The 25,205-nt window shown below is 42.5% G+C and overlaps 2 long non-coding RNA genes and 1 pseudogene across 2 annotated transcripts in view; 1 reads left to right on the top strand and 2 right to left on the bottom strand.

Annotated features, from left to right (window-relative positions):
* The window catches only part of LOC144598099 (uncharacterized), a 164,907-nt gene that overhangs the window by 134,656 nt on the left and 5,046 nt on the right, over positions 1–25,205 (top strand). The window lies entirely within an intron of this gene.
* Positions 1–25,205, bottom strand: part of LOC144598098 (uncharacterized) — an 84,587-nt gene that overhangs the window by 58,502 nt on the left and 880 nt on the right. The window lies entirely within an intron of this gene.
* Positions 15,844–15,962, bottom strand: LOC144598417 (5S ribosomal RNA; annotated as a pseudogene).

Raw genomic sequence — 25,205 nt, 5'->3', positions numbered from 1 at the left:
AGTGGAATGAGATTCAGTCCATTGTTCTTGCAGCAAATCTTGCAAAGAAATATACAATTAATCCACTTTGTTGCTCTTATCATATACAAATGTTTTCATTTCAAGCATTCATCCAATTCCTCTTTGCAGTTACAATTAAATCTGCTTTCAGCTTTTGTTCTGGCAATCTGCTCCATATCACAGCAACACAATTTGTCATGAAATATTCTCTTAATCTGTGTTTGTTTCTGATCCTGATTCCACAAGAAATAGTTTCATCTTGCTTACTCCAACTAAATTCTTCCTGATTACAAAGCTATTTGTTAACCTTCTTTGCGTTAAGGAGAACAACCCAATTACTTCATTCATCTTTGTTGTACAAAGCCCCTTGGGCAACAGTGACCATAATATGGTGGAATTCTGCAATAAGATGGAGAGTGACACAGTTAAATCAGAGACTAGGGTCCTGAACTTAAAGAAAGGAGACCTTGACAGTAAGAGATGGGAATTGGCTAGGATAGACTGGCAAATGGTACTTAAAGGGTTGACGGTGGAGATGCAATGGCAAAGAATTAAGGATCACATTGATGAACTACAAAAATTGTTCATCCCTGTCTAGCGAAAAAATAAAACGGGGAAGGCGGCTCAACCGTGGCTAACGAGGGAAATTAATGATAGTGTAAAATCCAAGGAGAAAGCATATAAATTGGTCAGAGGAAGCAGCAAACCAGAGGACTGGGAGAAATTTAGAATTCATCAGAGGGGTTAATATAGAGGGGGAAAATAGAGCATGAAAGAAAGCTTGCGGAGAATATAACAACTGACTGTAAAAGCTTCTTTAGATATGTGAAGAGGTGAAGACAAATGTAGGTCCCTTACGGTCAGAAACAGGTGAATTTATAATGGGAAACAAAGAAATGGCAAGTCAGATAAATGAATACTTTGGTTCTGTCTTCACTAAGGAAGACATAAATAATCTCCCAGACAAACTAGGGGACCAAGGATCTAGTGGGAGGGAGGAACTGAAGGGAATCCACATTAGTCAGGAAATGGTGTTAAGTAACCTGTTGGGACTGAAGGCAGATAAATCCCCAGGGTCTGATGGTCTGCATCCCAGAGTACTCAAGCAGGTGGCCATAGAAATTGTGGATGCATTGGTGACCATTTTCCAATGTTCTCTCGACTCTGGATCAGTTCCTGTGGACTGTAGGGTAGCCAATGTAACCCCATTTTTTAAGAAAGGAGGGAGAGAGTGAAAATGGGGAGTTATAGACCAGTTAGACTGACATCGGTAGTGGGGAAGATGCTTGAGTCGATTATTAAAAATGCAATAGGAGCGCATTTGGAAAACAGTGACAGGATCGGTCAAAGTCAGCATGGATTTATGAAGGGGAAATCATGCTTGACTAATTTTCTGGAATTTTTTGAGGATGTAACAAGTAGAATGGATGAGAGAGAGCCAGTGGATGTGGTGTATCTGGACTTTTAAAAAGCCTTTGACAAGGTACCACACAAGAGATTAGTGTGCAAAATGGGAGTACATGGTATTGGGGGTAGGGTATTCACAAGGATAGAGAACTTGTTAGCAGACAGGAAGCAAAGAGTAGGAATTAACACGTCCTTTTCAGAATGGTAGGCAGTGACTAGTGGGATGCTGCAAGGCTCAGTGCTGGGACCCCAGTTATTTACAGTATATATTAACAATTTAGATGAGGGAATTAAATGTAACATCTCCAAGTTTGTGGATGACACAAAGCTGGGTGGCAGTGTGAGTTGTTAAGGGGATGCTATGAGGCTGCAGGGTGACTTGGATAGGTTGGGTGAGTGGGCAGATGCATGGCAGATGCAGTATAATGTGGATAAATGTGAGGTTATCCACTTTGGTGGCAAGAACAGGAAGGCAGATTATTATCTGAATGGTGTCAGATTCGGAAAAGGGGAGGTGCAACGAGACCTAGGTGTCCTTGTACATCAGTCACTGAAAATAAGCATGCAGCAGGCAGTGAAGAAAGCTAATGGCATGTTGGCCAGCATAGAAGCACCACAAGGCTGCGTACTCTCCCCTCTCCTTTACTCTCTCTACACCAATGACTGCACCTCCACAGACTCCTCTGTCAAGCTCCTCACGTTTGCAGATGACACTACCCTGATTGGACTGATCCAGGATGGGGAGGAATCTGCCTACCAATGGGAAGTGACACAGATGGCATCCTGGTGTTATCGCAACAACCTATTCAATGCTCTCAAGACAGTGGAACTAATTGTAGACTTTCGAAGAGATCCCCCTCCCCTTCCCCCACTCACCATCAACAACACCACAGTCACATCTGTGGAGTCATTTAAGTTCCTTGGAACCATCATCTCCAGGGACCTTAAATGGGGGGCCACCATCAACTCCACAGTCAAAAAGGCCCAACAGAGGATGTACTTCCTGTGGCAACTGAAGAAACACAATCTGCCACAGGCCATGATGGTTCAATTCTATACTGTTATCATTGTCCGTCCTCACCTCCTCCATCATGGTCTGGTTTGGCTCAGCCACCAAGCATGACATCCGGAGGCTGCAACGGATCGTTCGCACAGCTGAGAAGGTTGTTGGCTGCAACCTTCCCCCTATTGACGAACTGTACACTGCAAGGGCCAGGAAGCGAGCGGGCAAGATCATCTCTGACCCCTCTCACCCTGGCCACAAACTCTTCGATGCACTTCCCTCTGGAAGACGACTCCGGACTGTCAAAGCAGCCACAGCCAGACATAAAAACAGCTTTTTTTTCCACGAGTGATAGTTCTACTCAATAACCAAAGTCTGTAGTCTCTTTTTTGCTCTGGTTTATTTTCACCCACTGTATGTTTGTGTTGTCATTTGTGAGCGGAGCACCAAGGCACATTCCTTGTATATGCATACTTGGCCAATAAAGTTATTCATTCTTTCATTAATTCATTCATTCATTCATTCATTCATTCATTCATTCAATTGGATATCTAGATTGTAGGATTAAATTAATCATGCTTAGACTGGTAGCTGCCTCGCCAACAGTCTGTCTGTCCTTTCTTCTTTTTGTTAGTTTTTAGAATGTGTTACAAAGTATGTTTTAGTGTTCCTTGGTTTGTTTTACATGGGGGGTGGGTTTGTTGGTAACTTTTTTACAATCTCTTACCTCGGCGGAGATGCGATTTTTTCTGTATTGTATCTCCGTCTCCACTGCGGCCAAACATCATGGTGTTGGCGGCCTTTCCTGGAGACAGACCTGGCGATCCAAGCCGCAGGAGCCTGCGGGACTTTAACATCGCAGAGCCTGCGATCCCTTTGCTGGGGATCGAAGCTCCAACCGGGCCTGTGGACTTTAACATCGTAAAGCCAGCAGCCTCTGGTTAGAAGAGGCCGACTCGGGAGCTCCATGCTGCGGAGAGACGCGGGAGTTTCGATCACCCCGACGGGGGCTTCAATCGTTGGCTGCGGATGGTTTGACTGCTCCGACCGCGGGAGAACAAAGAGGAAGGTGATTGAACTTTATTGCCTCCCATCACAGAGGAATGTGAAAACCACTGTGATGGATGTTTATGTTAACTTTTATGTGGCTGTGTGTCTTGTTGCTTTTCACTTCGTATGGCTGTATGGTAACTCAAATTTCACTGTACCTTAATTGGTACATGTGACAATAAACTCACCTTGAAACCTTGATAATGATAATTATAAAACTGATTTATAAGTCTGCTTTTTTACTTAACAATAATCATTCATTATCCAATGGTCACTTTCACTCATTCTTTGCAAACATTCTTTTTTATGTATAAAACCATTTTACACAACTTACATTTTTGTTTTTGAACAAAATACCAATATCCATAGTCCAGACTCATCCTTCCTAATTTTCTAATTTTTCATTTCTCCCGAGGGCAGTGATTCTGATGGGATTATATTTTGCAGATGTTCATGGCCCTCTTATGTTTAACCAACCAGTCGTTCTCTATAAGTGAATACCTACAGGCTATGAATGTATTCTTAACATCTTGGCTTGTGGCGGGCTGTTATATTTCGTCACTGAAGAGGTGCAGTTTGGAGAGCTAAAGTTAACTTACATTGTGCATATCTCCTGCCTGCCTCGAGCTCCACCAGGCATACATATGCACTGATCTGCAAGCACAAGTCATTGCATATAGATGAGCAGCCACAACTCTGGTTGATTCTTTTCGCTTACTGGCTGGTGATAAATTGATCAAATTGATGGAAGTCCATTAATAAAAGGCCTAGATAGAGTGGACGTAGAGAGGATGTTTCCAGTAGTGGGAGAGTCCAGGACAAGGGGGCACAGCCTCAGAATAAAATGGTGTACCTTTAGAATGGAGATGAGGAGGAATTTCATGAGCCAGAGGTTGGTGAATCTGTGGAATTCATTGCCACAGAAAATGGTGGAGGTCAAGTCATTGGGTATTTTTAAAGTGGAGATTGATGAGTAAGGATGTCAAAGGTTATGGGAGAAGACAAGAAAATTGTGTTGAGAGGGAAAAAATAGATCGGCCGTGATCGATTGGCAGAGCAGACCTAATGGACCGAATGGCCTAATTCTGCTCCTATGTCTTATGATTTGATGATCTTTTTGCCCTGATGGAACTGATTAACCAACACTGACCCGAGAGTGAAATTTACAACACTGGGTGGAACATTACTTACCATTTTTTCGAGGGAGATCAACTTCAATTTTACCTCTGTACTGCTGTACTAGACCAGTGAAAATTTATCATAATCATTAATGTGAAGTGGAACAGAAGCTGAAGCCCCAAGATCCAAGAAGATTTCCAAGGCACAATACAGCAGTGATTTCCTCAATCCATACAGCTTAATTGGCTAAATTCACCATCCCTTCATATAAAGAAATAATTACTAATGCTGTTTCCTTGGTGATTTGAATTTTTGCAAAGCCACTAAAAATATTGAATAATAAGAACCAAGTAATTTGCATTTTATGATAGCTCAGTATTGTGATGGAAGGTGATAATTACAATGGAAATTCGTCATAAGTTGTCTAATTTAATAGCTCCCTCCGCTGAATGTTGTGTGTATAACAAATGGAGGTTCTTTGTAAATAGACGAATAACAATTGGAAATTTTGAGATCAGCTAGTTACAATTATTTAGATGCATTAGCAATGACTAACAATTTTGTACATGTTCCTTCTGTGAGGTTATAGATTGTTTTAGAAATCAAACATTTACAGGTATTTAGATGAGATTAGATAATGAAAATAATCAAAAATTGTGATACAAATCATGGATATGATATATTAAAAGCAACAAGTTATATGTTGTGCATATGCAAAGAGTGGTGGTTGTGCGGAATAAGCTGCCAGAGGAGGTAGTTGAGGCAGGGACTATCCCAATATTTAAGAAACAGTTGGACAGGTACATGGATAGGATAGGTTTGGATGGATATGCACCAAACCCGACAGGTAAGACTTGTGTAGCTGGGACATTGTTGGCCGGTGTGGGTAAGTTGGGCCGAAGGGCCGGTTTCCACGCTGTATCACTTTATGACTCGATGACTCTATGTGAGTTCACAATTCATTGTGGTTATAAATAATGTTTTTTTCTAGGCTTCTACAATTATTTGCCAAACTTTGCTTGTCCTGTCCATATTGTACTGTGCCAAATTCTGGTAAGATATTTTGGTAGTGTAACAACGTCCCCTCTCTCGGATGGCACTCTCATCTCTATCAGTGGTAGATAGGCCAGGAGAGGCCAATCCTCAGCATCATTGGTAACAGCTGGGTACAATTACAGGCTAAGACTGAGACACACACACACGCGCGCACATACATACACACACAAGCACACGCACACATGCACACACACATGCACACACACACGCGCACACGCACACACACACGCACACATGCACACACACACACGCGCACACATACGCACACACACACATTCACACACACGCACACACACAAACATACTCGCACACACACGCGCACACACACACACACACACACGCGCACACACACACACATGCGCACACACACGCACGCACACACACACACACACACACACACACACACACGTGCGCAAACACACACACACACGCACGCACACATACCTCCTCTCAAGGCAAGGGTGAACTACAGGGAGAAGCCTGAGACCGCCACGCCTCCACCTTTGGGAACAGGACCAAGAAGCCGGGATAAGCCTGAGATCACCAGAACCGCTGCACATGAGCCCTGGCGATGAGGGACAGCGCCCCAATGTGGTCCTGCACTTTTTTGTCACTGTAGATAAAAACATATCACATGAGTTCACCCTACTGCGAGTGTCCGTGTGGTCACTGCCGAACCCGGAGTCACCCCTAATGTTGCAATAGATACTTAATACAGCGATACTGCAAAGGTTTAACAGAGGAGTAAAACTAACCTTTTTCATAGAAAATAGAAAATAGTTGCGGAAGGAGGCCATTTGGCCCTTCGAGCCAGCACGAAGTTTATGGTTATTTGAGTCTTCATAGAGGCAGTAGTATTGTTGATGTTCCGTCTTCTATACAGTCAATTTTATCAATTTTGCACCATGTTTAATGCATTTGAAATACTGGAATAAAAGAGAAAGAAATTCTCCTATTCTACTCCCATGAATTACACGGAGCAACAAAATGAGGGAAACCACAAAGCAATTATCAGCAATGTAATTATTGTCAATGCCACACAAAGCAAAACATGTTTCCTTTGTATCTATCTTTACTTATTTGCTCTCCTAAAGAATTTGTCTGTGGCAGGTGAACAGGCAATGAAAGAATCAAGATTTAAAAGGACATGAAGCAACAGGTCTGACCAGGGCCAGCCATATTACATTGATCCTACGCTTTTACTGTGCTACTTAATAGATCCAGCAATGTTTATTCGGACAGTACTCATTCAACCACAAAAACTTATCCTGTTTAATGAAACCACAGATGTAGTTTGACAGCTCAATTCAATAATAGCAGTTCAGTGATATACAAATTAACAGAATAATGCCAGGTCGAGCTGACTTCATCATTCTACCATCTGTTTGCAAGACAGCAACATTTTCTGGCAGGGATGAAACCTGTGCCTTGAACTCCAGAGACTATTTTGCATAACATGTTTCTATCACTGGAGCAACCCAATGGACAGATTTCTTTATTGATAAAATTGAAAGATGCTGTCTGACAACATTTCCACCAACTCAAACTGCCGCTGAATCAATATGCTCTGCTGCAAAATCTGGTTAACCAAGCCGCCAAAGCAACCAACATGGTGAACGAGGGCCACTGTTGTTGCTGAGCCTCTTGAAGATGCAGCCCACTCATCGGCAAGCTTGAAAAAGATTAGAATTAGGTGGGTGTGCGAGATGAGATTGTTTTTGAATCGGAATCAGGAAGCCTGAAAAAAGATAATGTTTATTCACTACATTATCTATTTTTATGAATAATTTATTTAAAATTACAATGATTTATGAATGCAATCATTAGCAGTGAGTATTTTATATCATTATTCTATTGTGATAGAAAAAAGGACCTAGAATGTTAAATGATTTTTACTAGAAATGTAACAGCAAATAATAATGCTGCTTGACATGCTGAGGAAAGATAACACTATAGAATAAAAGTGTGTTTATTCTACATGCTACAGCCAAGGACGAAACAAGACGTAGGTTTTATTTTACATATTTAACATTTTATGGGTTGGTTTTCCTTCCATGGTCCTATCTGAAAGCTAGTAGGTTTGTGATGACAAATGGTGGAAAAGTAGCAAAGTCCTTTCACTTACAAACAGCCCCTTCCTTCTTGTTCTCATTAAAGCTACTGATGGCCACTCCTAACAACAGAAGATGGGGAAAAAGAAAGGATCCTTAGTTTAAAAACTGTTTATCAAAGTTCTTGGTTATCAAGAAATTGTCTGTAAAGTATGATTAAAGAGACTTAAAGAAACCACGGTAGGCATAATGGAGACACAAGAAACTGCAGATGCTGGCAATTTGAGCAAATATCAAAGTGCTGGAGGAACTCAGCAGCTCAGGCAGCATCAGTAGAGGGAAATGGACAGATACCGATTCAGGTCGGGACCCTTCTTTAGACCATTCTTCAGAAGGCACACTGGGGTGGCTCATTTACTGTAATGCTGTGCATTGAGGAAGTGAACTGATGAAAGTTGATGAACGTAGAATGTAAATATCAGCAGGATTCAGGGTTTGGATATCGGATGTAGATATTATGAAGTATGGCAGCAATGAATTAGAGCTTAGGGTTTAACTAGAGCCCTGAGCTAATGTGAAATGAGTGAAGGAGTATCCAATCAATTAGACGTGCAGGAGGATACAGATAGGACGATTCAAATGTATTATTGTCCTGAAAGTTAATAATAATAATAATAATAATAATAATGCATTACATTTATATAGCGCTTTTCTAGAAACCCAAAGACGCTTTACATATTAGATATAACATAAAGATAAATAAATAAACGAACAGAAAAGGAAGAATAAGGTGGAGCGACGGTCAATGATTGAAGGCGGTGTTGAGAACAAGTGAGACTTCAGTGATGTTTTGAATGTGGTGAGTGAGGAGGAGTCTCTGACGGTTTGGGGTAGTGAATTCCAGAGGGTGGGAGCAGCGATTGAGAAAGCCCTGTCCCCCCAGGATCTGAGTTTGGTCCGGATGGGGGGGGGGACAGGAGGTTAGCAACAGCAGAGCGGAGGGTGCGGGTGGGAGTGTGTCTGTGGAGGAGGTCAGTCAGGTAGGGTGGGGCCAGGTTATGGAGGGCTTTGTAGGTCATGAGGAGGATTTTGTACTGGATTCTCTGGGGGATGGGGAGCCAGTGGAGCTTGTAGAGGACGGGGGTGATATAGTCACGGGTCGGGGAGTGGGTGAGTAGACGGGCAGCGGAGTTCTGGATGTATTGGAGTTTATTGATGATTTTTGAGGGTGAACCATAGAGGAGGCTGTTACAGTAGTCCAGACGGGAGGTGATGAAGGCGTGGATGAGGGTTTCTGCAGCTGTGCACGGAGACGGGCGATGTTTTTGAGGTGGAAGGCTGTCTTGGTGATGTGTTTAGTGTATTTGTCAAAGGAGAGGGTTTGATCAAAAATGATGCCAAGATTCCGGATGTGAGGGGAGGTGGATACTGAGAAACCGTCGATGTTGAGGGTAAAGTTGTGGGTGGATTTGGTGAGCGTTTTTGGTCCGATGACGACGATTTCGGATGTCACAGTTTAGTTTGAGGAAATTGATTTGAAGCCAAGATTTTATTTCAGTGATGCAGTTTGTCAGGATAGAGTGTGTAGCGGTGGAGATTGACTTGGTGGAGATGAGGAGCTGGATATCATCGGCGAAGCAGTGGAATTGGAGACCATGACGGCGGATTAATTGACCAAGGGGGAACAGGTAAAGGTTGAAGAGGAGGGGGCCGAGAACTGAACCTTGGGGGACACCTTGGGGGAGGGGAGCAGTGGGGGATTTGCAGTTATTAATGGAGATGAACTGGTGCCTGTCGGAGAGGTATGATTTGATCCAGGATAGGGCTGTGCCGGTGATGTTAAAGGTGGTTTCAAGTCGGGTGAGGAGGATGGAGTGGTTGATGGTATCAAAGGCGGCGCTGAGGTCGAGTAGTACGAGAATGTTGAGGTTGCCAGCGTCAGAGGAGAGGAAAAGGTCGTTGGTGATTTTGAGGAGTGCAGTTTCAGTACTGTGGTTGGAGCGGAAGCCGGATTGGAATGTTTCATACAGGTTATTGGCAGAGAGGTGATGTTTGAGTTGAGAAGCTACAGCGCGTTCCAAAACTTTGGACAAAAAGGGTAGGTTGGAGATTGGTCTGAAGTTGTTTGGGGTGTCAGGGTTGAGTCCAGGTTTTTTCAGAATGGGGGTGACAGCAGCGATTTTGAGGGATGGCAGGACGATGCCAGTGGACAGGGAGGAGTTTATTGTTGCAGTGATAAGTGGAGAGAGAGCAGGAAGGCAGGCCTTGACAAAGCTGGAGGAATTGGGGTCCAGAGAGCAGGTGGCAGTTTTCATTCCTGTGAGGAGTTCAGAGAGGTCGGTAGGGGAGACTGGGGAGAACTGAGACAGGGGTTGACAAGATAAGGGGGGGCAGGTGGTTTGAGGGGGAGCAGGTGCGGTGGTGGTTAAGGTGCTGTAGATGCTGTCTATTTTGCTTTGGAAGAATGAAAGGAAAGAGGTGCATTTGTCGACTGTGAATGACTGGGAGATGGTGTCCAGGGGGCTGAGGAGTTTGTTTATTGTAGAGAAGAGTGCTTTTGGGTTTCCGGAGCCAGAGTGAATTATTTGAGAGTAGTAGGTGGAGTGGGCGCGGGAGAGGGCATCTTTGTAGTGCTGCATGGGGTCTTTGTAGGCTTGGGAGTGAATTGTGAGACCTGTTTTGTTGCGGAGTCTTTCAAGTTGGCGGGCATGGGTTTTCATCATGCGGTGTTCGGGGGTAAACCAGGGAGCAGAGTGGGTGAAGGAAACTGTTTTGGTTTTTATAGGTGCAAGCTGGTCGAGGCAGGAGGAGAGAGTGTGGTTGTAGTAGTCAGTGAGGTCAGAGTGGCTGTGGAGGTCAACGAAGGGAGAGGCGGACATTTTTTCAGAGAGGGAGGATGAGAGCGAGGTAGGTGAAACAGAGTTACGCTTACGGAAGTTGATTATGCGTTTTTGCCTTGGTGCTGGGGTGGGAATGTTGACGGTCATGGTGATGGCTAAGTGATCGGAGAGGGTGAGGTCGGAGCCAGAGAGGTGATGTAGATTTAGTCCAGTGGAGCAGACAAGGTCCAGAGTGTGCCCACGGTTATGGGTGGGAAAATTGACATGTTGAGTGAGGTTAAAGCAGTTGAGTATTTCAGTGAAGTCAGCGGTTATTGTGGAGTCGGTGGAGTCCATGTGGATGTTGAAATCACCGAGGAGGAGGATTGAGGGGGAGAAAGAACAGAGCTGGGTCAGAAAGTCGGAGAAGTCTGAGAGGAATGATGGGTGTGGTTTGGGAGGGCGGTAGACAACTGCCATGACTAACTGTGTGTGACCAGAGAGTTTAAAAGCCAGGTGTTCAAATGAAGGAGCAGATGAGATGGAGATGGGGCTGGTCTTGAAGTCCTGTCGGTGTATTACGGCAATCCCACCACCTCGGCCCGCCGAGCGTGGTTTATTGATGTAGGAGTATCCGTTGGGTGTAGTGAGGTTGAGTGAGAGGTAATCCAGAGGTTGTTGCCTGGTTTCAGTCAGACAGAGAAAGTCCAGTTTATTGTCCAGGATGAAGTCGTTCAGAATGTGGCTTTTATTGTTAAGGGACCGGGTATTGAACAGAGTGAGCTTCATATTGCTTTGTATGGTGTGGATGGACTCGGTGATTTTGCCAGGGCTTGCAGACAGGGGGCGTGCTCGTGTGCGTTGTTGTGATGACATAATCGACGAGTGGAAGTCCGCTCAGCTGACCAGAGTGCGGGGATGGAGTGACCGGTCTGGGACTAAACAAACTTGCGACCGGAGCCTCTGTGGATGTATCTGGGTCGTCGTAGAAGTCCGTGGTTTTTGATGGCAGAGATGCATGGCGGAGTGGAGTGGTTGTTGAGTTGGAGAAGCCTCGCGGCGAAGTACCTCAGTGCCATGCCAGGCAGGAGCGAAGGAGCGCAGAGCCCGGAGAAGTTAGCCGGCAGCCGCGGGCTAGCTGACCAAAGCGTCAGGCACAACAGGCTGATCCAGAGCATGGCCTATGAGGAGGACCGAGGAAGCTGAGCAGCCTGAGGATTAATAGGGAGCTGAGGACGTGCAGGCAGAGGAGGCAGTCGGGCAACTGCTAGCGTTAGCAGCTAGCGAGTATCCTGCAGCTCGATGACTGCAGCGGTGGCTAGCAGGGAGCTAGCTGGGAGCTAGCTAGCTGTCCAGGTAACCCACAGGAGAGCAGTCCAAGCCAGCAAAGACAGGTGTGAGATGTCCAGGAGTGGGTTGGAGGCAGCGGTGGAAGAGCTGGGCAGGTGAAGCCGGGAGGATCAAGCAGAAGGATTAATCCAAACAGAGAAGATTAATCCAAAAACAGAAAGATTAATCCAAACAGAGAAGCGGTGAGAAGCGGCGAACAAACAGCGCCAGCGTCCTCTCACGTCACTTCCGTAATTATCATTATGACCACTTCAGTATCTTTTTTGGTGCAGGATAATTCTAAACAAAACAGCTGATAGATATGATAACAACTTTAATTGTTTGAAAGATCAGCGAATTCCCTAGCCTTTATACTGTTCCACTCAGGATAGTCTGAACATCTTTGGAAGAAGCACATATTGCCCTTAAGGTCTTTGGCATGGGAAATCCGTGGCAGATGGTACCTGCTATTGCCATATGTTCCATCGTTCAAGGTGAAGTGTTACAAAGTCATCATGTAAAACCTGTGGATGAGCTCCTTTTAGACTTTTCCACCTGAGTTCTTATCTGTAGCTCTTTGCTCAGCAGGGATTGCAATATCGCTCAAAAGCATATTTATTTACAAGGAGGTCTTGTGAAATCTAGACACAAGCCAGCTTCCAAATGTCTTCTTTTCTATGAGCAACATGTGCTGATGCTCATTTGTGCAAATATGAGGTAATGGAAGAATCTTAGGTGATCCACACCCCGCAAGCATTTTCTCTCTGATGTAAAAGATATAATGTAGCTCCTTTCACTGGTTACTTTGTTTTCTCATTAGGACTTTCCAGAGTAAAATAATCTAATAAAATTGTACTCCTCAGGGAAAGAGATAGCATGTTGTAAAATTTAACTTCAAAATTAAATGTGTGGCATTTCAACTGCATACTAATTTGAAGGGGTCAATTTGGGATTTTTGTAAATATCACTGTAAGGACTCTAACTAATAAAGGAATCTTTCAAAAATCAAAGGTGAAAGAAAGAAATTATAAAGGACTGCACGGGGGGAAATGACCACACGGTATATTGGCCTTTCAGAATGTAGCAATCATAGGTTGAGCTTGAAAGTCTCAGTTCCATTTGAATGTGACATTTTTAGCTGTAATGAATTTTGACTGTTCTTAGTTAAGGTTAAGAGAGCAACTTTCTGCCTTAGCGAATGACAAACTGGACACGACCAAAATTCTTTCACCTAATCCTGAGCTAGAAATGTCAAGCAGAGAGCCATGTCCTCATGTAACTTGTCCATTGGAAACTGTGAATAGAAAACAGAGAAAAAACTAACATGAAATTTTTAACAAGAGAAAAATGATGGTGCAGTGGCTATCTTTGCCTTTCCCGAGGTCAATAATTGATGTTAATTATTCTGCATTATACAGTGAAATTATGCAATTAATCCATTAAATCTAATTGTGTTAAAAAAAGTTTGTGAGATTCTGTCTGGAACCATGCAACTTCAATATAAGCAAATTATATTGGATGCAAACAGCTGAAACATCGTTTCTAATGTATATATGGCCAATTACCGCATATTCTGCAGGAGATCCAATTGGGTATGAGCCCCATGCAAAATACATGTTTAGCATTTCTAAAAACAGTTGAATCCAATTTCTTGGCAAAGTCTGAAGGCCGATGGTTAGAACCACCCCTTTGGTTAAGATAGCTCCTCCGGAGGTATGTATACAATGGAAGTGATAAAGATACAACTGCAGATAACATTGCATTATGCAGGCACTGATGAAGGCATTGGATGTCATAACCCAGCCGTCCTCCAGCTGATGCCGATAGTTTTGTGAGTGTAAAAAAGGCGTTGTTACTAAGGAGATGAGTGCACAAAGAGGAGGTCAAGAGAGCATGTGAAAGGCAGCAATCAAATTCAGAGAAGAATTGGGAAAACAAAAGGGTTTAGTGAAAAAAATGATCAGAGCTTAGGAGCAGGAAAATAGAAGATGGTAATTGAGATGGTAGCCTTGTTGAGTTTGAATCCTGAAGCCAAATAGTGTGACTGTTCATATTTTGCATTATTGGTGAAGGACAAGAGATTATATTTTTTTAAATAATAGATTTTTTTGCTCTTTCTTTGCTCCAAGATCACAAAGTAGATTTGCTTGAGGTTTTGTTTAACATGGTCATGCCAAGGCAATGGTACAATTCTGTGCTGAATTAGAATCACATTGACACTGTGTCATCACGGAAGTGAAGTCTCAATAGACAATAGACAATAGACAATAGGTGCAGGAGGAGGCCATTCGGCCCTTCGAGCCAGCACCATTCAATGTGATCTCCACAGAATATAGAAATTAGGATCTTTGCATTGCATAAGAAAGAAAGGAATGTTCATCCCATCTTTTAAGGCTAGACTTAAACCTTGACTCATAAGCAATTAAATATTTGAAAAGTAAAACAATAAGAAAAATACATAAATTTGAAGGAATGTAACAACAGAATTCATTTTTGCACCATGCTTTCCTTTGCACAACTCAGGCTACAAAATGTGCACTTTGACAGGCTGTGCTTGTGCGCACATTTAAGGTGTAAGTTATGCCATATCTGCCACCACTTTGGTGAAGATATGAGTGTGCGTCCAGCTAACATTCAAAGAAAAGACATAGTGTATATTGTACAGCTGAATGTATGTCCATTAACCAGAAGGATTTCCCTGCAGTGCTACTGAAAGGGATTTTCAATTTCTTGCAGGTAAACTGTTGATTGATTTCTACAGGCATTTGCTATGATTTCTACCTGTTTTTGATGCCTTCTTAAGCTCTTCAAAGTTTTTTAAGATCTACGGGGAAATGTGCGCCAAGTGCTGAATGAATTTGTATTTACTCAAGGCCTCTGTACAAACCAGTGTGTCTCACACATGAATGCATTAGTAGGCAATTCCCTTGGAATACAGCATAATTGGAAGATTGTTGAAGAGCACGCAAAACAGTACACAATGCCAGAGGTGGATAATGATGAGGTAACGAAGGGCTCTGAGCAAGCCATCTGGACTCAGAAATTTCAGGGAACAGAAATCTCTTCTGAACAACTTGTGGACCTCTGCAGATCATTAACAACATCCTCACAAAGCTCTGCCACGAGGTGCAGCATAACCGTTGCCCTGAAAAATGGTGTGGAAATACCAAGGTCACTGTTTTGATCAACCACGATGCTTCAAGATTCTTCCTGACAGAAGTATGATGATTCACAACTTACTGCCCACTGCTGCTGAAGGAGGTCACTGAGATAAGCTGTTTAAAGACAGCCGACAACATTAGACTCTCTCTCGTGAGGGCTTCAAGGCCAATTACAGTGTGGATTTGAAAGGATTGGTGCATTTCCCTCGATGCAATACACCATTCACCCCTGCACACATTACTGTGTGGTTGTCACATGTTAACTCCTGTGTAACTTCACCCTTTCAAAATGGGACCTGTGCTATTCCTTCTCCCCACCCTGGCTGGGGGCAATCCTACACAGAGACTTACGATATAAAATCTTGTCGCTAAGTTACCATGTCAGTATCTGAGCCATTGGCCATGAGCATTAAATTGAATGAAGGCACGTGTCTTCTCCTTCCTTCTCTTTTTGCTCTTTAAACGCCACCTGGTTATGATTTTAGAGGCATATCTGCAGCTTGTAAGTCAGAAGATATTATAGGACATGGAGGAAGTAAGGAATAAGCAAGAGACTTAGATATTAGATAATGTAATTTTCTGTCGATACGATGTACTACAGGCACTGGTAAGTCTATGGCGAAGGTAGACACAAAATGCTGGAGTACCTCATCAGGAATGAGCGAGAAGGAATGGTCTGAAGATGGGTCTCGACCCGAAACATCACCCAGTAGTCTGTAGAAGGGTCTCGACCCAAAACGTCACCCATTCCTTCTCTCCAGAGATGTTACCTGTCCCGCTGAGTTACTCCAGCATTTTGTGTCTGTCGTCAGTTTAAACCAGTATCTGCAGTTCCTTCCTACAAGGTAAGTCAATTGCACCTGGTATTCCCAGGTGGTCTCCCATCCAAGTACTAACCAGGCCTGGGCCTGCTTACTTTCCGAGATCAGATGAGATTGGGCTTTTTCTGGCTAGCGTGGCTGTCTGCCTCTCTTGCCCAACATCGTCCATCTCACTGACGACAACTTGAGTGAGTGACACTGGCACACCAGTCACCCTGTATTAGCTGCTGTAATCTGTAATGATGCTTCTGCGTAATCCACAGGAAAGAAAGAAATGTATTGATGGAAAGCACATAATGTGTTTCACAGATGTGCTTGTCATGATTGATTAGCAAGCTGTGATATGAGGCTTTAAACCAATGTTAAGTGTGAGACAATGATGCAGCATACCAATGTTGTATACAAGTCCCAAGTGATAAATTTGTTGGAAGATGACTTGTCAGGGTATGAGGCACTAAATGGTAACTTGGATTAACTGTATGATTCATTGATGTCCTGTGAAACTGATTCTGTCCTGGATTTCTTGCACTGACTGTTACGGCTAAAGCCATCAGCTTCCTCTGCAGTGAGTCTAGGGAGACCCCTGACCAGTGCAGAAACAAGTACTCTCAAGACCTCCGATGTGGTGGAAACTATGGTGTTCACCCTCTCCCACGTAAGAACTGCAGATGCTGGTTTAAACCGACGATAGACGTAAAATGCTGGAGTAACTCAGTGGGCCAGGCAGCATCTCTGGAGAGAAGGAATGCGTGATGTTTCAGGTCGAGACCCTTCTTCAGACTAGTAAACTCTCGTCTGAAGAAGGGTCTCGACCCAAAATGTCACCCATTCATTCTCGCCAGAGATACTGCCTGTCCCAATAACTCAGTAACTGGAATACTGAGTTATTCCAGCATTTTGTGTCCACCCACATAATGTCATTTTGATTGTCTCCCATTACACAGCGAGTTACAGAACACCTGCTTCACCAACTAGAGCAACATCTGTCATTTGTAGAAAAAAAGGCAGCATTTAAATATCGCAGGGTTGCTTTAATTGAAGTTGGTAATTCAAGTTTGTTGACATAGTGGAGAGGTTACGAGCCACAGAAACCATTCTCAGTGCAGTCCACTCATACCAATTATTTAACTAAGTAGGCAGCGCAAAGTTGCTGTGTTGCCTGCAGCAAGTGCCATGGGGTTGAGGGTTAATCATGCATCGATGTTCCCAAGTCTGCTTTCAGGATCCTTCCAAGTTAACCCTCCAGTAGATTTTTTTTGTTGCAATAAATGATCGAGTCTATCAGAAATGTATTTCACAGCAATCAAGCAGCTGTTGTGTGGACAAACAGTCTCTTGGAGCTAAGGCTTGAGGTGCTGCAGCAGTGCAAAATTATGTCAGCACATGTTTCCATCAGCACCATCTGCTCAAGATATTGCTCCCATTTGTTAGAAGGCCGTGGACAAACTCCTAACTCCTTCCAAAATCTTTTCATTAAGAGTGCCCTGCATCACACTGCGATGCCTTCCAGTATCTTGTAACAATTCTTTATAATATATACCTCACAAAATCAATAAAAATTAAACAAATCTTGTAAATAAAATTATTTATTTCTAAATCTTATCTTCTGCTTATTGTGCTGGTTGTAATGTTTCTAATGTTTGCAATGTTTATTGAACAGAATTTGTTTTTGTTATTAACTTCTAGTCAATGCCATATGACTGTCATATGTTGAAAGACTGGAGCGACTAGGCTTGTATACACTGGAATTTAGAAGGATGAGAGGGGATCTTATCGAAACGTATAAGATTATTAAGGGGTTGGACACATTAGAGGCAGGAAACATGTTCTCAATGTTGGGGGAGTCCAGAACCAGGGGCCACAGTTTAAGAATAAGGGGTAGGCCATTTAGAACAGAGATGAGGAAAAACTTTTTCAGTCAGAGAGTTGTGAATCTGTGGAATTCTCTGCCTCAGAGGGCAGTGGAGGCCAATTCTCTGAATACATTCAAGAGAGAGCTAGATAGAGCTCTTAAGGATAGCGGAGTCAGGGGGTATGGGGAGAAAGCAGGAACGGGGTACTGATTGAGAATGATCAGCCATGATCACATTGAATAATGGCTCGAAGGGCCGAATGGCCTACTCCTGCACCTATTGTCTATTGTTTATTGTCTAAAAAGGGTGAAATCTCTTCATGTCAGGTCAAGACTTTCTAAAAAAATACAAGACACAGGAACTTGATTTATTTTATTTGTCAAATGAAGCCCAGAAAAGAATTTTGTATGAAAAACGCTAAATGTTATGTTTACCTTGAGGGGAAAATAGTCTTTTTAATCACCTCCAAAATGGGATCACAAAATATATTTAAAAAATTTTATTGGGTGGTTTTAATTGTCAGTTGAAGCACCTATATGTTGAATGGAAATTTAATCCTGCTGTTGAATTCCAACAAGGGTGTAAAAATTGTTATTTTATTGTCTGTAAAATGGAAGAATTTTAAATCCTAATAAAATACAAAGTGTTGCAAATCCTGGAAATCTGAAATAAAAAGATGAAAACTCGAAATTCACAGCAGATGAGGTTATCGCAGCCTGTGGTGGGAAAACCTCCAGATAATGATGCTCATTCTCATTCCACTGGCACTGCTCAACTACAACCCCAACAATGAAAAGAAAATGAACTTCGACTTACGTTTTTGGTTTTACATTAGCACCTTTAGGACTGCGTTCCCTCATTTTCACCAGGCTAAGCCAAAATGCCTAACCGCACTGACACACTTCCATTTGCTCTATTTTTTATCCGTCTCCTTAAAATGTTAATTACTGCCATGGTAATGGTTCCATGGATCCATGCTGTGAATGTCTATGGGCGGTTTAGTTACACACTGTCGCTTCACCCTTGCCTTCATCCAATGACCGAACGATTTCAGGAAATTGTGGCTAGGAGGGAGAGATAGATCAGCAATGATTGAGTGGGGGAGTAGACTTGATGGGCTGAATGGCCTAATTCCGTTCTTATCGTCAGTTTTTCTTCACAGAAATGGGGAGTTTTTCCTTCACAGATGCTGCTTGACCCACTGAGTTAATCCAGTACTTTGTATCTTATTTTTGTCAACCAGCATCGGCAGCTCCTTACCTCTACAGGTCAATTTTTCCTTCCTTGTTCAGAATATTGGATGTGGACCAGGGTGGTGAGAGACAGGAAAGAGAGAGAGAGAGGAGGGAGCGGTATTCCTTAAAATTGGAGAGGTCAATGTTCAATGGTTCAATGATCCTTTATTGGAACGCATACCATTTAAGGTACAGTGAAATTCATACCATTGGGTTGTAAGCTACCCAAGTGGAATAAAAGGTGCTGTTCCTCCAGTTTGTATGTCATCTCACACTGACAATGGAAGCCACTCATCCTGTAAAAATGAAGCGCAAGGCAGGAAAGAGTAAGGAAACTTGGATGATGGGAGAAATTGAGGCTCTGAGGGTCAAGAAAAAGAATGAGGCAAGGGACAGCTATAGGTAGCTGGGATGAAGAATATCCCTGGAGGAGCTTTGAGAATTGAGGAACATATATAAGAAAGAAATAAGAAGGGTAAAGGAGGCAGGAAATAGCTCTGGCAAATAATATTAAGGAAATTCCCCAGATATTTTATATCTACATCAAGAAATGGAGGGTAACTAGAGAGGGAATAGGTCCCCTCAGAAACCAAAGCAGTAATCTCTGTGGAACCACAGGAGATGGGCAAGGTCCTCAATGTGTATTTCTCCCCCGTTTTTACCATGGAGTAAGATATGAAGATTAGGAAACTTGAAACAGTTAATTGAGATGTTTTGAGGACAGTCCATATTATGGTCGAGGAGGTACTGGATGTCCTACGATATATGATGGTATATAAAGCTTCCGGCCTGATCAAATGTTTCCGAGGACACCGTGGGAAGCTAATGAAGACATTTCAAGCAGTCTGGCTGAGATGAAAGAATCATCTTTGGAAATGGGTGAGGTGCTGGGTGGCTAATGTTATGCTCTATTTCTAAAGAGCTGCAAGGAAAAGCCTGGGAACGATAGACCAGTGAGCCTAACATCAGTGCTAGGCAAGTTACTCAGGAGAAATCTGAGGGCTTAAATATATATGCATTCTGATAGACCGGGGCTAATTAGCCATAGTCAACATAGTTTTGTACGTGGGAAATCATGTCTCACGAATCTGTTTGTGTTTTGTGAAGTAACCAAAAGGGTTGATGAAGGCAACCTTGTCTACATGGACTTCAGCAAGGCATTTGGTAAGGTTCAGTATGGTAGGCTGCTGTGGAAGGTTTGATTGCATGGGATCTAGGGAGAGTTAGCCAAATGGATAGCGAATTAGCTTCATGGTAGAAAGCAAAGGGTGAGCTTCAGGGGTTGTGTTTTTACATAAATCAGATCACAGTGATATAATTGGCCCTGACTGCAAATTTAACTCAGCACTGTGAAAGCCGACCCTTCCAATCCTATCTAATAAACAAGTGGATTTGGCCTAGAAGAATTACGTTAAAAAAAAATTATTGTGTTTCTAGGAGAAACAGAAGCCTTCTTCAGAGTCCCATGAGCATTGAAAGGTTAAACAGCTCATAAGATCTGCTGGGTACTACATTGCCCCCATTTGGTATGGCCATCTGCTATTCCAGACAAGGGTTAAAGTCAGCAATTGTCACATTTACAAGATGCGGAGGGGAACACGATCCCTTCATTGCATTCACTTTTCGCAAAGTCTCCGAAATCTAGCTTTCCTTCCTTCTCGAAGGCTTTGCTTACTCCAACAAGTAACAAGTTTCTATAAGTCCAGTCTCACTGTTGTCCCACTGTTATCTAATTACTACCTGATCACTTATTTTGAGACAAATTTTGCTTTCAATTGTCTAGGCCCTCGACAATTGAAAGCAAAATTTGTCTCAAAATAATCCTAGGGCATGGATGCAACCATATCTAGTAGACCACTGTGAAGGAAGCATTTCCTTCCTCAGAGAGAATTTAGACTTCCCTATCTTAGGGAAAAGACTGTGATGTCGTCTGTCCATTTCCCCCCACACTTGCTGCCAGACCCGCTGAGTTCTCCAGCAGTTTGCATTTTACTCAAGGGTCCATCTCAGATTAAGAGGTGGTCAGTTAGGACCTGGACAGGGAGAGATTTCATCATCTAAAATGGCTGTGCAGGCTCAGTCTTTGAATGCATTCAAAGTAAAGATCTCTAGATTTCTGCATATTAAACAAATCAAAGGAAGTGGAGATGGAGAAAGAATATGGTACTAATGTAGAGATTATATATGTACTCGATGAACAGTTGACCATTTTTGAAGTGATAGATAGACTACTTTGACTCTCAAGTTCTGAGTTATTATTGTAGCACTCTAGCACACAGCCTTATACTTAAGCACTTCTGAAATTCAAACACAAATTCTTCTTACATTGATTTTAATTTATTCGCAGGTGTGGCAATGTATTTGGAGCAGACAAACTGAAAATGTACAGTTATATTGTAAATGATTAAACACAATACTGAAAGACACACCATTCCCATTATATGAGCAGCTAAATGCTTCATTCTCTATTAACAAACGAAAGGAAAATAATTTATTAATTATAAATCTGGAGGTTATTTTTCTAATAGCATTTCCTTTTTCAAGAGGAGTGTTTGGAGTGATGTAGCTTGTACATATTTCAAAGACCTGTCAATGGTACTTCAAAAAGGGTTGTCTTGGCTTCTTTCATCCATTATAGATCAGAATAGATTAAGTGCTGAAAAGCTTGGTGCTGTAACACTGTAGAGGTTAGTGATGACTGTGTGAGGATATGTGGAGAGATTGTGCAGTCTTATAAAATACCTACTGCAATTTAAAATGGATTACAAGAACAGAGTGACCATGGTGGGATGTGTTCACATGTCATCAAATGGAGAAATGATTTTAAAAGGCTGTTAATAAAGAATAAGCCATCTTTGACTTTCATTTAAAAAAAGCGCAATGTGCTTGAGTAACTCAGTGAGTCAGGCAGCATCTCTGGAAGAGATGTTTCAGGTCAGGATCCTTCCTCAGACTTATTGTAGTTGGGGGGAGAAAGCTGGAAAAGTCATTGAAGCCTAGCAACTTATACATGGACACAGGTGATGGGGGGGGGGGGTGATTGGCAGATGGGTGGATAATGCCTAAAGATGAAAAGCAGACAAAAGGGGACTTTAATAACAGCTTAATAGTAAATGGAGGAGCATTAAAGAGGGAAGTTTTGAATATTATGTGGGTTTGTGTGCAGATGAGGATGAAAGCCCTGAAATGTGCAAACGCCCAGAGGAAAACCATCCCCATCCCTCTGGAGTTAGATATTCCACTCAATTCCATTAGAATGCCATACATCACTTATGAAAAGCAGATTGGCAAATAATGTCTCCTCAGATTGCTGCTTGGATAACAGAGGTATCACAGGGTTTTGGTGTTTGTTTGTGGAGTCAGTGTAGGCCAATAACAGACTCCTCCATCCACACGCGTGGAGAGATAAACTCAGCCAGGAGCAAATGAGATAACATAGCTTTATTCTGAAAAGACAGTTGTTGTGGGAAGTGAGACTCCACTTCCTGAGCCCTTTTCAGTAATTAAGCTACACTTCACTGCTACTACTGGACTGGAAGTTGATACAGTCCTGTAAAGTCTAACCTGCGATATCTAGTTTTCAAGAGGGAGTTAGATGTAGCTATTAGGGATAAAGGAATTAAGGGATATGGGGAAAAAGCAGGAACAGGGTACTGATTTTAGATGATCAGCCATAATCATATTGAATTGTGGTGCTGGCTCGAAGGGCCAAATGGCCTATTCCTGCAACTATTTTTCTATGTTTCTATATTTCTATGTTTCTACAAGGAACTGCAGATCCTGGAGTCTTACATAAAATACAACATGCTAGAGTAACCCAATGGGTCAGGCAGCATCTGAAGGACATGAAGAATGATCTCAACCCAAGGCGTTGCCTATCCATGTCCTCCACAGATGCTGCCTGATCCTTTGGGTTGCCCCAGTACTTTATGTTCTACTGAGATATCTGTTGTTCTATTTATTCTAGCATCCGGAGTCTACATGACTCTATTCAGTCTTTGAAAAAGAGCATGTAGCCAGGCTTTGGAAGAAGGAATCACTTCAGTGGCTTGCCGTTGATTCCCTCATGTCTCAAATTGATGGTGATGAATCTACATTGAAAGTTTGCAAACACATTGATGTGATGGGCAACAGAAGGGTCTTGACCCGAAACATCACCTATCCATGTTCTCCAGAGATGCTAACTGACCCGTTGAGTTACTCCAGCACTTTTAGGATATTTCAACACCCCAGTGAGGAATGTTTGGAGAGAGGTGTGACCTCTGGCACAAGCACACACCATTGTTGCTTCTGTCTCCATTATCTGCTTTTGTCCATTGGAACCGTGAGATGCCAGCTGACAATTCATACCCAGAAATTCAGCTTGTCAATAATACTAAAGTCAATAGCACTGAATATTAATGGACGGGTGCAGAGCACTGCTTAGTTTAGTTTAGTTTAGAGGCAGTGCGGAAACAGGCCCTTTGGCCCACCGCGCTGTCCAGCGATCCCCACTATCCTATTCACACTATCCTACACATACTAAGGACATTTTACACGTATACCAAGCCAATTAATCCACAAACTTGTACGTCTTTGGAGTGTGGGAGAAAACTGAAGATCTCAGAGAAAACCCATGCGGTCACGGGGAGAACATACAAACTCCGTACAGACAGTACCCGTAGTCGGGATCGAATCCGTGTCTCCAGCGCTGCAAGCGCTGTAAGGCAGCAACTCTACTGCTGCGCCACCATGCTGCCCCCCTGCTGCAAATATATTTATTCATCAAAGATGAGTTTTAAGGTGCCGTACTCAAACTGGAAGATCGACATCACTTATTCCACTCGGGTACAACCCAATGGTACAACATTGAATTCTCCAATTTCAGTTAATACCCCTTCTAACCAACCCCACCCCTGTCTCTCTCTTTTTACCCAGACTTCTCAACCCCATGCCACACACATGTATGGATGTGATGCTGTTTCAGGTCTGGATTCTTAAGACTTCTGGAGTGGTTGGGGGGCTTTGGGTGGGAGTGGGAGCGTGGGGGGAGGGGGGAAGAATGTTGGAAAAGGGAAGAGGGTTGGGGCAAAATATAGCTAGTGATAATTGGATATAGGTGAGTGGTGAAAAGGAGACACATGGGTGTCAAATAAAGAAATGACAGAAGTGAAATGTGAAGCCAAAGGGAGGGATACACGTAGAGGGTGGAGTAAGAATGAGGATAAAAGAATGGGACTTTGGATTGGGCGGGGAGTGTGTGGAGGAGGGGAAAGGAAAAGGATAATTAGAGTGATGGGAGAAATGTGTGTGGATCAAATCCTTCAGCTGCAGCTTGAACCCTAGATTTGGGGACAAACTTCATGAGGCAATAAGATCAGTTATTAAAGGGAAAGAAATTGCAAGCCATCAGGGAAAGAACAGATGTGGGATTAATTGGATAAATTCACAGAAGTACTGACAATTGAAAGATTCTGTGTTGGGCAAAAATCATAAAATATTAAATTGAACAAACAACTTAAATATTTGTTATAGATTTACGAATCATGTGAATAGACGTCCTCAAGGATTACAATTGAGAAATCAGTTCAATATTTGTAGAACATTTAGAAATGGGAGATCGTTGCAGAAAATACCAGGAGCACCAAAACTGTTAAGTTGATTGAACTCATGGTTTTTAATATTCATTGTATTGTTCATTTCAAAAAGTAGCTTTGGCAATGTGAAAAATATTATTGCAAGCAAGTTTCAAATTGTCAAATGTTCTCGCATACATATTGCAAAAAATGTTCTGACCACAATCCAATTGTTACTGGGGAAATGTATGCAAAGTAATTACTTCATAAATAAAACACTGGAGGCAGTTGGTGAGAATTATATCTTGTGTAATTTTTGCAAATAGGTGGCATACCTTGAGTATGCTAACAGGATAGACGGAGACAGGCATTCACACAAATCATAGCCATCCTGTGAATTCAAGCCAGTTGGTATTTTTGCCTTATTGAACTCATCGTGCTGTTGCCAAAAATAACAGAACAGGGACTTTCAACATTCACATCAATGTTATTTTTTCATTTATTTTAATTGCAATTTTTCTTCCAAATCAAAAGTAAATACCAAAGATCATCAAAGAAAACATTCTAATGTAATATCACACACTGTTCTTGGGAAAGAACAGTAATAAATTATAATCACATATGACTAAAACATACTTCACATCCCTAGTGTGAGAGGGTGCTTTCTGTTAAGTACATTCAAGGAAGGTAAACACCTCATCAATTCCTCAGCTCCCTAATTTGCCTCCACCAACTCATCTGTTTAA

Source organism: Rhinoraja longicauda, chromosome 11 (genome assembly GCF_053455715.1).
Source record: "Rhinoraja longicauda isolate Sanriku21f chromosome 11, sRhiLon1.1, whole genome shotgun sequence".
In the NCBI taxonomy this organism is placed as follows: domain Eukaryota; kingdom Metazoa; phylum Chordata; class Chondrichthyes; order Rajiformes; family Arhynchobatidae; genus Rhinoraja; species Rhinoraja longicauda.
Note: the sequence above shows the minus strand (reverse complement) of the source record. Positions and strands in the feature narration are given on the sequence as shown.